A 14,498-nucleotide genomic window follows, 5' to 3' on the forward strand; every position below is an offset into this window, starting at 1 on the left:
AATTAAAACTGAATTGGGACAAGAGGAGTGAGAGTGTATTTTGTCAAGGAAGGTTTTATTGTTTGGACTCCACCACCAAAATGTACCACAGTAAGTCCCCAAAACATATTAGGAGGAGGTTAACCAGCGCATGAAGCAGTAGCTTACTGACTTTCATCTGAAAATAAACCTGCTGTGTTTAAGTCTGTAATATACTATGATGCTCAAACTTCAAATATAAAATATCTGTAGAATTTACAAGTTACAGAGAAAAAATTGTTTTCCTCTGAAAGATCTTTATCCAATATAGAAGAGCACTCTGGTAGATCTCAGTTTTTGGTGAAAAGAAAAGGCCAGCTTTACAAAAGTCAATCTTGTGAATTTGAAAACTATGAACATTGAGACAAAAAAGATAAGAGCAGAAGTGTACCACAACAATTGGTAAATATTTAAGACATTTCCAAGGTAATCAATATCTGGAATTGCTAAATTTAATGAAAAAATAAATAGTGAAAACATACAAGCAAAAAATCTATACGTTCTGTGAAGCAAATGGAAAGAGGCTATAAAATATAAATGACACCTCTTTCCCCCAACATAGAGGCCTTCAGAATATACAGACAGAAAATCATGAAGGTTTTATAAATAAATAATAACCAGAACCTAGAGGAGAATGTAAATATGGAAAGAGATAAGAGGATGCAGTAAGATTTTCCCAGAACAATACTGCATTATTTAATTTAGCATAATTATAATTCCACAATTGCATACTAAAATAATTGAAAATAATAATTCTATTTCTAAAAACATACACATTAATTTATTTTAATGATTTAATTTTAAAAATTATTAACTAGTACAGTGTGGTGAGTTAAACTTGACTGGCTGACAGACCCCAGCCCAGCTGATTTTCTAGTCCCCTTCTTTGAGGGAAGTAGTGGTGGGGAATAAGAAGCAAAAGCTTTTGGGACACAATAATTCATAGTTCAAACTTACCATCACTGGCAAAACAGACAAAGCTTGGGGAAAAATAGCATAATTTATTGCCAGTTAAATGTAGAGTTGGATAGTGAAAACCAAAGTAAAAACTAAAAACTCCCTCCTTCTTCTTTCTTTGCTTCCTGACTCTTTCATCTCCCCAACCCTTAACTCCAGCAGAGAATGGGTGGCTGTGGTCAGTCCATAATAGGACCTTGTCTGCATCTCCCTCCTCCTCACACTTTGCAAAGCAGGCTGGTACCAGTCCCTGCCTCTTTCTCCCCAGGGCTACCTACCCCTGCAGCCCCCACCACACAGGACTTGGCACATGAACCCAATACATCATCAAAGGTGGCAGTGTCATAACATGAATGAATGAATGGTTGTGAAAAAGAAGGAGGCAGCCTCTAAGTTGCTGTCTGCAACCTGGACACAGGACTAGTGGGTCTAGTCATTAATTGTCAATTTAATATGTATTTAAAATTGTCTTATTTTTATAATACTAAATAAATTCATATCTGGCAGTTTGGACAATACAAATTATGGCAGTTTGGACAAAACATATGATGAGTGCACTGTGCATTGACCGCAGTTTCCTGTGAGCAAAGAAATTTACTTGCATTGCTGCTGCAATTCCATTACTACTGCAATTAAATTACATGTATTGCATATATCCTGAGAGCTAAAAGAAAATGTAAGTTGGCAGGTTGAAATAATGATTTGATAGAATAGGAAGAAAAGAGTGTTAATTTCCTCTCAGCACTCCATCTCCATCACTCATGGTGTCTCCTTCACTTGAAAATAGGATGGTCTTTAAGATCCACAGAAAAACACAAACTGGACATATCAGACCATTTACATATCTTTCCATATACAATAAAAACACTAAAACAGAACTGCAGAATGACTTTTATATTCATATTGTCTAGGAAATATATATAAATACCAGTAAAGTAATTGAATTTGGCACAACTGTCTTAAAAATACATTTTCAAAATATTTTAACTTCAGAATCCTTTTTTTTCAGGATTAATTTTTTCAGCGCTTGATATGAACTTGAGAAATAAGAACACTGTTCCTCTTGAAGCTTCAGACATAATGCATTGATCTTTGTCATCTTTCCTACAGCTGAATATTTCCCTATACATAGAGGAGTCTCACAGGAACTGATGCAACTCTTTTCTGGTAAGTGTAGTCTATGTTATGCCACGAAAAACAAGGTCTACCAATCTATGAGTGACTTAACACTGTTGTTGTCACACAAATCTGAGACAGCTCCATGACTGCTGCACTACTGTATCCTGTCAAGTAATGTGTAGATTTTGTTTGAAGTGCAGAATTTATAAGCCAAAATAAACAGTAAAGAAGCAGTGAAGAACTCTGCCAGACTGAATATTGAACTGCCAAGCACCAGTCTTCCCTCCTCTTTATTTATTCACTTAATTTCTGTTTTACTAATTTTGGCTATAAAGATTGGCAGCAATAGGAAGAACTGAAATTAAAGTGGCCTGTATAGAAGAAGGAAACAAGTAATTAGGGGAATAAATGGAGGCCACAGAATTTCCTGAAATTTCCAGAACCTTGTATATAGAATTACTGGATAAGAATATTATCTTTTTCAGAGAGTGTGAGATAATAGCATACTAAAACAAGATAATAGTATGCTAAAACAATAGAAAGGAATATTTGAGCATTCTATCTGCTTATTCTATAACAGAGAAGTAGTCATGACAATAGTATTCAAGTAGATGAAAGGCTGCTGAGAATGTAAGAGGGATTAATTATTTTCCAAGTCTCTTGTAAATAACTTGCAAAATGGACTTATGTTACATTGAGAGATTCAGAAAAGAAAAAGGAAAACAAACAAGAAAGGCACAATCAAACACAAAAAATCACATACACATAAAAAACCTCAAGCAAACAACCTAAAATCTACCAAACAGGAAAAAGCCTAGCAAACTTCCTAAGTCTAGCTATAGTTACATCCTAACTGATAGTTAATGTGAGAATTACCTGCCTCTAAATTGTGTAGAATAAAGCCTATTTGAAAGATAAATCAATATTGATAGATTGATATTATAAGTACACATTAATAAAAGAAATATTAATCTCCCTTCCAAGAAACCGTTGAAAGTCTTGTAACAGATGGGTTCTCTGCTTTAGATAAACACCTACAGAGCAATTAAAGTTCTCAGTAAGAAAGCTTTAGTCAAACACACTGACTAAAGTACTGTGGAGCAGACCACCAGCCACATACTAGTCTGATGGTTCCATGGCTATGACAGCCTAATGGTAGCACCTCTTCTTTCTGACAGATTATATTAACCTGAGTAACCACATAATGGCAGGGAATGGGTTTGAAAAGCATTTCTAGTTTTTCTTGAAACATTTTTCCTTGTGTGTGTGTGACTGTATTCATTTACATGTCTGTTTCAGCATGCTGCACAAGCTGTACAGAAAAGGGAAGATATTCTGGAGTACTACAGATAATGTGTTTTACATAAGACAGGTGAAGTTTATTGACATGTAAACCCTCTTTCTGCCTTCGTATCTCGACTTAGACATATTTCTTAAGGCTAGAGATTGCCGGTGCCATGTGCCATGTTACTGAAATAATTAACATTTACTTACAGGTTGTAAACACATTTTGGAACTGGGGGATGGTTAATATAGACTGACTGTTATCAGTGTCTGGTATTCCACACAGTGTTCCACATAGTGTTATTTTCACACATGGTAAAATTCAGAGTTTCCAATTTTTTTTTGCTTTTAATAACACATTTTCTATTGTGGATTCCTACAATCTTCAATTCCTTGATAAAATAGCTCAAAATATGAATAACTTTTTTGTATTATTTGCATATAGTCAGACAGTGGGATTATAGATACAACCAAAAACGCAACCTAAAACATTTTTGTTTTTTCAATTCTCATTGTGAGCTGCACAGGACAAGTTTAAGCATTAAGATATAAAAATATAGTCTGATCTTTATCAGTTATTAGTAATTAACTGATACAGTTGATGAAACTTAGGAAGACTTCTCATTCATGGTAGAAATAGTAAAGACTTCTTTCCTTCTTCCACATTCCCAAAGATATATTGAATTTCCCATTTCAAATCAGAGTATAAAATGTGACTTAGTGGGGTAACATACTCAGTCTAGTATTACATTGAACTCTACTGTTGCTGTTGCAGGCAACTGCTTCCATAAAAGTTGTCTCATCACTACCATTAACTGGCCAAAATAAGGCCAGGTTCAATTGCTATTGAGTTTAAATACTCACAAATATTCCTGTCCTAGAAATGCTGATGCCATTTGTTTACTCATGAATGAGATACAAGGGCTTTTATAACAGGAAATTAAGTGTTTTAGGATACTTTGCCAGATTTTCCAGTAAGTGTGGACTAATTTTTACATACTCTCTTGATAATAAATCCTGAATGTGTTTCAACTTCCCTAGCTGCATAGAGTTTTATTCTTCTGTTTGTTTTTTGTTTTATATTCTTGTTGCCATGACCACCTGAAACTTTCATAAGGGAAAAAAAACAGTTTTTCTTTTCTATATTTTTCATTTTCTTACATACCCTTAAAAATGTTTTTACTTTTTTTGTTTGTTTGTTTGTTTGTTTGTTTGTTTGGGGTTTTTTTTGTTCTCTGGTATTTTAAGTATAAATTCCAAGTAATTTGTTTTTTAAAGTAATTAATCTGCCAAGTTAAACATAGGTAAGGTAAACATGAACTTTATCTATAAAAACTCCTTTCTCTCTGAAATATTTTTTGAAAAATCTAAATATGAGTTGTAGTACTTAATGAAGCACTAAAACAAGATGTTGCTTTAAAGGAACAGTGTGGATTTTTTTTTTTTGTAGCATGTAAAACCAATAACCCCCAGATAATTACCCGATTAAAAAAAAAAATAATAAACACCAGGAGGAAAATAAGAATATAAGAATAAAATTCTATAGTTTTATCCATGTGTTCATTCAGTACTTTCACATGATGCAATACTCATTAAATATCACTTTATTCTTGTAATAGTACCAAGGCCTTCCTTAATATTCTCCAATAGCATTGAGACCTTCTAGTTGACATTTAACAATCTCCAATGACACAAATTACACACTTTCTCTAAAAACTTCCTCTAACACTTGATCACTTCCATAGTGAGACACATTTTCTATCCAGAACAAATTTCCCAGGATTTTTAGATTTATGTTCTTTGTCTCTCATCCTTCTGCTGTCCACCTTGGAGAAAAGTCTGCTTGTCACCACTATGATGTTCTATTAGGCAGCCAAAAAAATAAAAAATGAAAAAATAAAAAAAATGAAAAAATGAAAAAATGGCCCCCTGATCTTCTAAAGTTAGAGAAACCCTTAGTTTTCTCAAGTGTTAAGGAAACTTTGGAAACTTCCCAGTCTGACCATTCCCAAGGCTCTGGCAGTCACTCTTCCAAATGTACAAGTTTCATAGCTAAATTTGAGATGTTTTGCTTAGTTAATTCTCATCATGACAGGCTTAAAATGGGAGAATAGTTTTGTAATGAAAGGATATTTTGTATGTCTCCTCTGCATTCACCATATGTTTTGTAAATCTCACAGGTAAAACAAGAGCAATATATGTAAGAAATCCAGGACTGATTTTTGAGCCAAAAATATTTATTTTTATTATCATGTAATACTGTCTGTGATTTATTATAGTTAATATTTTATTTTTCCTTTGACCATGATCATAAACTTACAATCATCACCTGGATATGCACTTTCATGTCAGAGACAATGACACTAAGACAAGAATCCTGTTGCTTTGTTCTTTAATTTTTCTAGTTTTATAAGAGTCAGGTTGTCCCTCTGAGTACGTGTCTGTTACAAAAGCTCAGCATAAATGGCTAAAGACAGTGTTTTCATTGTTTGGGGGGAAAAAAGTATTATTGAAAATATTACACTATTTCTCCCATCATGTGACAAACAACAAGTAACACAAATAATTAGAAGTCCTGTACAATATATGCCTAATTATCCCACAATTGAAGGCTATAATCCATTTCCAGATTCCTAGATGCATCAAATAAATATATATAAATAAATAATCCTTTGACTGAAGGATTTTGTTTGTTTTGTTATTTTTTTTCAAGTTCTCCTAATATGTTAGTTCTATGGATGCTGCTCCACAAAGTCTGAAATGACCTTTTTCATTCCTAGTTTATATTAGTATATTAACAGCAGTAATTTTGCAGTCCCAAGACTGATGACGCTGTAATTTTCCAGCCTAATCATACTGAACTTCAAACATATTCAAAGCAATTCTATTGAAGTTACTGCCTCAGAAGTGTTTTTGCAATATGTGTGAATTACATATGAGGACATGACCATTAGACAAGTGCTTGTCAAGTTCATTGGAAATGAAATAAAGGAAGATACTTCCCTAAGGTAGCAGCTCATGTGAACCTTGTCCTAGTCTTTGATCATATTTATACCTCACCTGAGTATAAACTAAAAAAAAAAAAATAGAAAATCTAAACAAAATCTTTTTTTAAGTCATCATTGATACCTCATGCCAGCCATTAAACTTGAGAAGCAATGAATAGTTAGAATAAGTCTCCATGCATTCATGGAGCCCACACACCTCCATTTACAGTTGCGATCATGCCAAAGGGCCAAGATGGCATTTAAACAGTTGCACATCTCTCAGTATTTGGAGAAATCAACAAGCCGGAGTGAATGATCTCATTTTGGTGCTAACTGACCCTGGTGCTAACAGCTGTACTGCCACGTGTGTGTTATTTACAGACCAAGTGTAAAAGAGTGGGATAGAGAAATCATTAACAACCTGCTGTTCCCATCTCACTCACACCTCAGTTTTTATGTCACAGAGCAGCCTAGATCTCTTTTTGAGGTTACCTCACTCTATATTGCCTTGTGTCAACAGAAAACACCATAATATCTTCATAATCTTAGTCATTATGTCAACAGAATTGACATTATCTTGACAGTATCTTAGTCATTATTTAACAGAATTGTTGAAGTCAGGAGTCCTCTGGAGACTATATAGTCCAACCCACATAACCCAGGATTAGTCAATTAAATTTTCAATCTCCCTCACTCTCTACTTATCAAATCTGTACTTCATCAGATAACTTTAGTATTACTTTATTACAAGTCTTAATAAAATAACAATAGCATTCAGTGCTTTCCCATCACATACAGAACCAATCAACTCATCATAGCAAGCTATGTGTCATGGTTTGATGCTGGCACAATGCCAGTGCCCCCATGAAAATACACTTTCTCTAGTGGTTCCTGTGAGATGTGATCAGGAACAGAACAAAGCAGGCTCCAACTTTGGAATACGGGAAACAAACTTTATCAACTACAACATCTGAAAAGGAACAGACAAAGAACTAAGAATGAAAACCCTCCAAATACATTCCTCCTCCTCCCCCCCCCCCCCCCCATTTCCTCTACAGCATGAAATGACATCGTAGATTTCCACCCCATCAACATGTCTCAGATAATCAACTTGCAGTCCATCATCACCCCTCAAATAATCAACTCTCAAGTTTATTAGGGAGAGAGGAGTCCCCCCTTGCACAACAGGCTTCTCCCAGAAACACAATTGAAACCGCTTGTGTTTCTATGTCACTTACACTGGCTGGGCACCTTCTCGTGCTGCATCCTCCACTTCTCCTTCTGGCCAGCCATGCTGCCAGTCCGTGATATCAAATTTCAAGGCAGCACGGGCACTGTCTCTCTCTCTCTCTCTCTCTATCTCCCGGGAGGTAGGAGGGCGGGGGGCCCGACGCTTCTCAGGGCTCCTCCACCCTTCCATCTTGCCAGGCCTTCATCCCCCTCCTCTGCCCAAGGCTCCGGCCTATCTCACCCGGCCACATGGCTTCCCCTCCCCACCCAGGCCCGGCTGGGCAGGGGAGCTCTGAGCTCCTTCACAGACCGGGACCAAGAGAGAGTTCCTCTGGGAGTTCTTGCTTTTAACCCTGTGTTCTCAGAGGCAGTCCATACCTTCAGTGGCCAAACCAGGTGCCAGTATTCAAATCTAAGCACTAATTGGTTTGACCACAACTTCCAAAAAACTCACTTCATTCTTAACCTACGATACTATGTCATAGGCTAAGCATGATTTCTAGCCCATAAATTCTTGCTGTTAATTCCCATTTTCTTCTTGTCCTTCATATCCTTGGAACCAAGGTGAAATTCTGCAAGTGAAGTACTTGAGTTCTTCATTCTTTCTCCCCCTGGAGACAGTAATGACACTTGCCTTCTTTCAGTCTTCAGAAACCTCTTCAAATCAACATGACTTTTTTGAAGTAATCAGGGGTCTTCTGAGTCCTATACTGGAAGACCATTCCTGGAGGGTGATAAACTCCCAGCTGCCCCAGATTTTTTTCAATAACTGCTTCTCCAGCTGTATTGTGAATGATATATGTATGTCTACGGGGCCTGATAGGATTCATTTCAGGGTACTAAAAGAGCTGCCTGGTGTTATTACAGGATCTCTCTCCACTATTTTACAATGGGTTTGGGAGTCTGGAGAAATCCCAGCCAGATGGTAGTTGCCAAATGCAGTTTCAGTTTTTAAAATAGGATTATATGATTCTGTGAAGACCAAGGTAAAGGAGGCATTGAGTACCTTGACCTTTTCTATATTTTCTGCCACAAGTTTACTTGCTTGTGGAACATCACTGCCTCTGGACCAAAAACTTCCCAATCCTTATTTTTTTCTGATCATAGTATCATGTAATTAGAGAATCATTTCGTTTTGAAAAGATTTTTAATATAATCAATTCCAAATGTAAACCTAACTTTACCAAGTCCACCACTGAACCATGTTCCTAATGTCAACCTACTTACCTAGAATTTACCTTACTTTTTGGCACAGAAACTCTTTTTTCAACCCCAGGCACAGTTTTGTAAGGTCCTCTAAGAACTCCTAGCCATCACTATTATGTTTAAATAACTTAAAATATTTTCCAAGCTCATAGATGCAACCCTTAGCTTTTTCCAGGCTAATAATGAACATAGTGAAAAAAAAATTATTATACCACTCATTCTGAAAGATATTTCTTTTGATCTTTCTCTGTTATGAAAAATCCCCATAAAATAATACTTTTTTTCAATTCCTTAATTAATTCTTCTGGTAAGTCTGACTGTCATCCCCCTGTATGCTCAGGGACAGCACCCACATCTTTCACTGAAGGGTCAGGTGTTGTTGGCCCAAAAGCCCCAGGGACACAGGCAGGGTTCTGTACCTGGAGTAATAGAGTTGTTTTTCTGTATATATGCCTCCTTTCTCCATGTAAAAATATTTTGTCTACATCAAGTCCAAGTAATCTTCCATGCCTGTTGTTTTTTTCCCTTCCGTTTTTACAGAAAATAATCCTGAATGATATTTCTATTCAGATTGGTTGTCTTCTAGTTAATGGGAAATACATCCATCCCTTACAGTTTCTTTAGGTTTTGCATGTGCAGCCAGCAGTATTACACAAGCGACTTGGACTCCCTTCTGGTCAGAACCCTAGCAACCTGAATTTCACCCTTAAATTCCCCACCTACACTTCCCTATTCTGTTGTTCCCAGCATGGGTTAGGACTAATAGTTCTGCCTTTCAACATCAAATAGATTTATCTATTTGATGTTGAAAGGAGGACAAAATCAGCAGTCAACTTGAATAATTACCAGAATTACTGCTGTAGACACCTTCTTCTGCCACCCCTGAAGATGCTCTGTTCCTTTACAATATCTTTTTCATAAGTTAATAAAGAACTGGTCTTGAAGGCTGCTTATACCTCAGATTCAGACATAGTTAAAAGTGTGAAGAGTGCAGGGTGAAGTGAATTTCATACTGTTAGAGATTCCTACTCCCAATGCAAACTAACTGTTTATTACACTCTCTCTCATGGCTGAATGGTACAAATTCAAAATTCACCAAGTTTACCAGCTTCCAGAAGTCAACCTCAGATCTTCTTCCTCTGGCTCTTCCCATGTAAAATTGTCATGAAATCTTCACTGTGTCCTTTTGTTACCCTCTACTTTCCTTAAATTGCTGAGGAAAAAAAAAATTCAGCAACTCTAGACTTAAAAGAGGTTCAGGTGTAATTTGGATTTTTAGCCTTCTATTCCTACTGCCAAGAAAAAATACCTAATTAATTCCCATTTTTTTCTATTGTCTGCTCTGATCTAAAGGATATTTGAGGAAGATATTAATGAGAACAGATCAGATCTTCTTCCTCTGGCTCTTCCCATGTAAAATTGTCATGAAATCTTCACTGTGTCCTTTTGTTACCCTCTACTTTCCTTAAATTGCTGAGGAAAAAAAAAATTCAGCAACTCTAGACTTAAAAGAGGTTCAGGTGTAATTTGGATTTTTAGCCTTCTATTCCTACTGCCAAGAAAAAATACCTAATTAATTCCCATTTTTTTCTATTGTCTGCTCTGATCTAAAGGATATTTGAAGAAGATATTAATGAGAACTGACATAAGATTAGAATTAGATTTTCTAGAACAGGATCAAGACTGTAGTTACATGACACCTTTAAAGTGTTTTAACCAAGCATGGATGCAAAGACCATTTTTGTAGTAAGAACTCTGAATTCAGGTTAGTGCTCTGTTGATTTCTCTCTTGATTAGACATCTTGTCTACAACTCATTTCAGACACAATACTCACAATATTTCTAGTTACATCTTCCCACTCAACCCCTTCTGTTACTGAATTTGTAGGCCATGTTATCTTTTTGGTGTCTGCTCAGTAATGTTATACACAGTGTTATTCTACCAAAGTTTCAAGTCATCAGCCATGTAGAAGAGAATTATAATATATAAATTCTGATGATTTTATTAGAAAAAAACAGTTGCAAAAGATGAACTACTGGAGACATCAAGTTCCCTGTTAAATCTCATTGAACAGTAACAACAAATCTGACAACAGAGAATTGAGTGCTAGAAGAGATGAAGGTGAGACAAGGAAGGAATTTGGCCATGCAGGGGTGAGAAGATAACCAGAAGTTTGAACAATAACAGATGAACTTATTTCAAAAACTGGAATGTGAAAAGAAATCAGTTTGTGAGCTGCTTAACAATTAAAAAAAAAAAAGTAAACTATTAAAAGTTTGTTTAATATTGACGTTCAGTAAAAAAACCTTGGTGAAATTACATATAAGTGTTATTTGCAAAACCTAGATTTGATCAGCTTTGTGTTCTGAGATGTGAATACCAAATCTCCCTGTTCTATGCCAGACGTATTGTTATCATAAAATCACTAATGTGAAGCTATCTGAATATAAATATTTCAAGAAAATGCTCTTCATTCTGATAATCTGAAGTCAAACTAGTGTTAACCAGTCCAATCTGATCATTCTGTGTTTAAATACATCTAAATGTCAGCTGGGGAACATTCAGCACCTCTTAAGTGTTCTCATCATTATTTCCTTTTCATGTGCTTTCCTTATAGCATTACTTCTAAATCTAACTTAAATTCTTATGCTAATTTAGGCTAATTTATACTAAGTAATTCAGCCTTAGACCTGTGCAAAATTATCAAACACATATGAAGATCTCAGCTGAAACAAAGTATTTCAGCATTCTCTCGATCTGTACCAGGGCACTCAATATCTGATAAATTGTCATTTTTCTGTGAAAATCATCCTGACATGTAATGCGTTTCAAAGAATATAATTTCAAGCTCAATATATTTATGTCTATGTTTTATCTTGAACTGTCGTCCTTAAAATAAGAGTAATCTGGGTAGCTATGAGGCAGCAGGATAGTGTAAGTATATGTTTGAAAAGGCATGCTGTCTCAGAATTTGTATGTAGGACCATGATGTGTAGGATCATAACTACATGATCATGTATAGACAACTCCTACATCAAAATATATTCTTGGTCAGAGACTTCTTTTTCTTTTCCATTTATATTTTCTCATCTTTAAGTGATTTCTCTGTGTTTGTACTCAGTGCAATTCACTTCCATCACCACCTACAATAATGATAAATGTGTTCAACTTAGTCCTCAAATGGCCTTTGTTAAAACTGCAGTGCAAACATCAATTGACATTTTGAAGGTCATGACCAATCCCATTTAAAAGTAAGATTAAATAAAAGTTCAATTTGTAATCCAAAGACAAAAGTGCAGAGTTCACAAAATGTTACTAACAGCTATATTGTAGACACAATTAATTGTGTGTAGACACAATTCACTAGAATGTGAATCTCAGGAAAAAGTCCATCTTGAGAGACCTGTATGTTATTTTATGTAAGATACATTTACATTTTATATATTTTATTGTAGCATTTACAACCAAGAATAAAAGTTCATGAGAGAAAATAGTTTTGTTTTCAGGTGTTGCTCTTCTTTTTTCAGTTCTTTTCTATCAGGAAATGTGCAGCACCTACTTATTAATTTTTTAAGTTCTTTCAAAGTGGATTCTTTACAAGGTATTTATGCCTTCATATATTGTTCATTCTTGTAAACTCACTGTAATTTCAAATTATAATTGTCAAAAATATGCATATGAAGTAGCAATGGTAAGGATAAATTTTATAAGTATGGAGAAATAAGTTCACACTTAAATCACCTATTTAGTATGTATATATCTACCTGTTGGATGCCCAAATTTATCAAGTATAATGTAGATCTTTTTTGTTGATGCTTTAAAAAAAATTGTCGTGCAATCCTAAACAGAAAGGAATTAAACTAAATTTGCTCTGACAGTGTTCAAAACTTCAGTTCTACAGCATGTATTGGAAAATAAAAATTTATACCAGATACTTGTATTATTGACAAAATGAGATGGAAGGAAAGCTGTTCTCTGTGTTTGTAGTTTATTAAAACTACAGTGTTTTCCCTGCTATTCCTCATCACAAATTGCATTTACTACTGTGAGAACAAGAGACAATACTAGAACAAGACTATAGTACCAATGGAAATATCAGAAGGAAATTTGCTAGAATAAGCTGTGCTTTTGAGTTTCTCTATTTTCCTTCAAAGTACCTCGTATTCTCATCCAGGAGATTCTGAGAAGCAAAGAGTTATGTAATTCTAAGTTCTATGAATGCATCTTATCAACCCCAGATATAGCTCCTATATTGCAGAAGGGCTTTTATTGTCTTTTACAATAACAAGTATTACTGTATTTTTTGTATTTCTTTGGTCCAGTGCTGCAAGGAAAGAAGAACAGTACCACCTATGTTTGCTTGTTTGCTGTTATTCTGCCATTTCACCAATCTTTACTTTTCCTTTTATTAATTTCTTAGCTGCAATCTTGAGCAGGTTAGAGATTTGTTAAATGTTCCCATTCTCATTTCTGTTCATCTACAATTTACCTCTGTCCTACTACCTTTTGTATCTTCGGCTTGTGGAATCTGACACTCTTCAGTCATTTCTGGTTTCCTGATTCTACTTGTGTTGTCACTAATCCCTTTCTGCAAATATGTTTTGTCTTCCTGAAAATGTTAAATGGTGCAACTGCTCCACTGCTGAAATTTTATCTTGTAACAAATCCTGCTCCAAATATTAAGAGGTTTAGCAGCTTTTTCAGCTTTTTGCAACTATAATACAATATAATCAATTTATATATTACCTAAATATAGGAAATTATAGAAAGAAATCTGAGAGATATATTTTTGATATTTCAATTCTTAATAAATTTTATTTTGAGGGATGAAATGCTTAATGCAAACTACTAAATAAAAGAATTAATTAAAATAAGCACTTAAGTCCATAATATGTAGTTTCAGATTTAATTTTCAAAAAAATTACTCTCAATTGTCTGGATAATCTTTGTGATCATGTATTAAGTATTGTAGTATCAACTTCAAATGAAAATAGTGCAGGAAAGAGAAATGTCCTATTTTAAATAAAAGAGACTCAGAAAGAATGATGTACAGAGTTTAATTTATGACCAGATTTTAGAAAATGAAACTCAAAAGCCAACAAAAACAACAAAAACCCAACCAAAGAACAAAGAGCTGACATGCCATGCTTTATTGTACAGAATGGAAGCTGTAATACAAAAGGCAACATTAGTTCCAGAATGGAGACAAGCAGGTAAGAATATATCTAGTATTTCTTTTATGGTTTATGTTTGCACAAGGAATATTTTCTATGCAGGGTTTTTTAATAACATTAGCATTTTTTGAAGTTTGGCAGATTTTTGAAAACAGACACTGCATCAGCTAGAGTATATTCAAAGATGAAGAGAAAAAACCCACAAAATTGTTAGCTGATAATTTGCAGAGGAAATGGAAAAATGAATATCAAGCAATTATTTTAAAATATGAAATTAGGGCTGTGTGAAATATGGTTAATTCTGAATCTGTATTTAGGTTGAATGCCCACGTAAAACTTTTTTTTAGATTTCTCGAGTCACTTTTGAGCCTGGTTCCTTAGTATCTAGGACATTGATTGTACAGGAAGAGACCCAAAGATATTTTGCAACACATGTTGAATTACAAACACTTTACAGAAGCAGTGGGAGGTATTGTAACTCAAGTAGTGTTGAGGGTCTTGTAATCCCATCTGGCCAGTTAA

This window comes from Passer montanus, unplaced genomic scaffold (genome assembly GCF_014805655.1).
Source record: "Passer montanus isolate IOZ18808 unplaced genomic scaffold, ASM1480565v1 scaffold30, whole genome shotgun sequence".
NCBI lineage: Eukaryota > Metazoa > Chordata > Aves > Passeriformes > Passeridae > Passer > Passer montanus.